Genomic DNA, 2,890 nt, shown 5'->3' with positions numbered 1-2,890 from the left:
TCCCAGCCTAGCCGCAGATTCAGTAACCAAGCATATGATTAGTCAATGTTCTTTATGTCTGGACCAATTGGTAAAGAATAGGTATGCTCCTATTTGACACAATACAATTTGAACTAATTCATTTTATCCATTCACCTTAATTTCTTGACAAGAAGAATGATGCTTTCTTATATATTGAACTTCACATTAGAAACTTTATTAGTAGAATTAGTTAATGAAGAGTTTTTAAAAATTACATATTTATTTCAGTTGACTATTAGTGACAAATAAACAATTTAACCTGTATTGTTGTGATTAAGTATTGATTTTCTAAATCCTAGTTTGTAGCCTCTAGTATTACTCCCTGTGAGTCCCTGTGAGATCGATATCCCAGAACTCTATTAGAGCCCTTTATTACTTGAGCAATACGTATACTTGCGTTGATTAATGTGACTTTGTAATTATTGAATATTTTATACACATTTTCATCAAATCTATAACCGTTGTCAAGTTTTTGGTGCCGTTGCCGGGGACTTAATTCTTCTAGCAACAGTATCAAATTCTTGTATTTTTAAGCATATATAGAGTCGTTGTTAATGAGTATTGGTTATTTTTTGTTTATTTATGTGTTAAACAATTTATTGTTAGCAAACATTATTTTTATTATAAAGTTGTATATTTCATTTGGTTTAATTCAATTATTATTCTTTTATTTATGTATATGATTTATGTGTTAATTAATTTTTTTTCTCTATTGTGTTGTGTTTTGATTGAATGAGAACACGATGAAATTGGTAACATGTGCCTTTCAATTCATAAGTAATGCTCTTATAAGTGAAACTTGAAGACTTCTCTCAAGGGCAACATTAGTTCATAAAATTGTAGTTAGAAAGAATGTTTTGGATTTAGAGAATACAACTAAATCACAAAAAAAAACTTAGATTGAATGAGGACACAATAAAATTGAATGTTAAAAGAACCTCATTTAATATAAACCTTGCACCATGGACACAAAGAATTTATGACAACTGCCATTTAGTCTCAAATAAGTAACTTCTTTTAGTACATTTGGTTACTTCTTAAATTTCTTAAAGACTTTTTAAAATCTAGACTCTCCCCCCACCTTGTTGGACTTCCCATATTCTAAATTCAAAGAATATAGAAGAATTTAATATGTTTGTGGAATGGAAAAACCCAACTATAGATACAAGCTATGAGAGGAAATAAGTTATGATAAATGTTCAAGTCTTGTTGGGGGTAGGGCTGCCTTGGTGAGGGAGATGCTTAATATAAGGTGTAGTATCTTTTTTTTAGGAGGTAGAGGGAACACATGTATAGTAGGATTTGGTGATGTATTGTTTAGGGAGAGCTTATTGACCTTATAAGCCCATAAGATACATACATGGCTCATTAGTGATTTAATAATAACAAGATTTTTTATGACATATCCATTGACTTTTTTTAGTATTTTTATAATTTAAACATGTATTAAGATAAAACACGATGATGATTATGGTACAGTTCACTAGTCACTTAAGTCTTTGCAATTTAAAAATAAGCTATAAATGATGATATGTTTCACTAATTCCAGACACTCAATCCTACACAAAAGAATCTGTTTATTTGTTTATATATACAAATATTATATAAAATGCTTTTGTTAAAAAAAAATTATTATGTCTTTCTAAAATATTATTTTCTTAGATATGAATTTGAGTCCCTTCTAGAAATTAAGAGCATGCTTCTCTTTGAAGAGAGATATAATGAGATTTTCTTCACCCAATGAGTAGAGTGGAATGGGTTAGGGAATAGCTGCTCACCTATGAATAGTTTAAAGTCTATAAATGTCAATCAAATAAATAAATATCTATTGCATGCATCTTGCCTTATGTAATAGTTTTATTGGTACATCTATTTATCAAGATAATACTTATTTTATATTGACCAAAGTGGTATAATTTTTGTTCACAACTTTCAACAACAACGTGGATTCATCACTTGTAATATGAATAATCCATAACGACTCTCAGTTAGGTACATAAAAGAGATCATTGTTTATGAGCAACTCGTAATTGCCTTAGAAAGTAGTTTGTTCAATTCCTTCGTTAAGCAAACAAACATAATATGAATCAACCTTTCGCTCGATCGTTTTCTTATGGATTTGGCTCGAGTTAATTAAATAATTAAATAACTAATATTTATTATATTATTTGTTTGAAAATTTATATTATATTTTATAGACATTTTAAAGGTTAAATTTTTTTAAAATCATTTGAGTTAAATTTGAGTTGAACAAAAGATAAAAATGAATATATAAATTCAAAATGAGTGGAACACGAACACATCATTCATGAGTCAATGTAAACACCATCCAACTTCAATAAAAAAATTTTCTAACTAGTAAAATAAATAAGATGTTTGCAGAGCTGCGTACATCGGAGGTTATTCAAAGGGTATTGGGGGGTTGTAGGTAAGTTACAGAGATGTCATAGGAGCTATAACGCGGATATAACCCCTGGATCAACCCCCCAAATCCCTTCTGAATAACCTCTGATGTACGCAACTCTGCAAACATCTGACGTACACAAATTTTTCTCCCAAATCAGCCATCATTTTAAAACATCCAAATCTATTGTTGATAAGCCAACCACATTAAATAAAATAAATAATTATAATATTGTCAACCCGAAAATATACTTATTTCATCCATAGAAATTGGCTACTTAAAAACAATTCTCCTCTTTTTCAAATGCCTAAAAATTGGCCACCAACCAAAAAGTGGCCCTCTGACATTATTTTAACAAAAAAAAGTTGCCAGCCCAACACCATTTTGGAAGAGAAGCTAACATATTTGTCATAAACAAAACAAAACCGGGGTTGATGAGCTCCCACAATATATATATATATATAT

This window comes from Phalaenopsis equestris, unplaced genomic scaffold, assembly GCF_001263595.1.
Source record: "Phalaenopsis equestris unplaced genomic scaffold, ASM126359v1 Scaffold217374, whole genome shotgun sequence".
Lineage (NCBI taxonomy): Eukaryota > Viridiplantae > Streptophyta > Magnoliopsida > Asparagales > Orchidaceae > Phalaenopsis > Phalaenopsis equestris.
The sequence above is the reverse complement of the archived record's forward strand: the minus strand, read 5'-3'. Positions refer to the sequence as shown.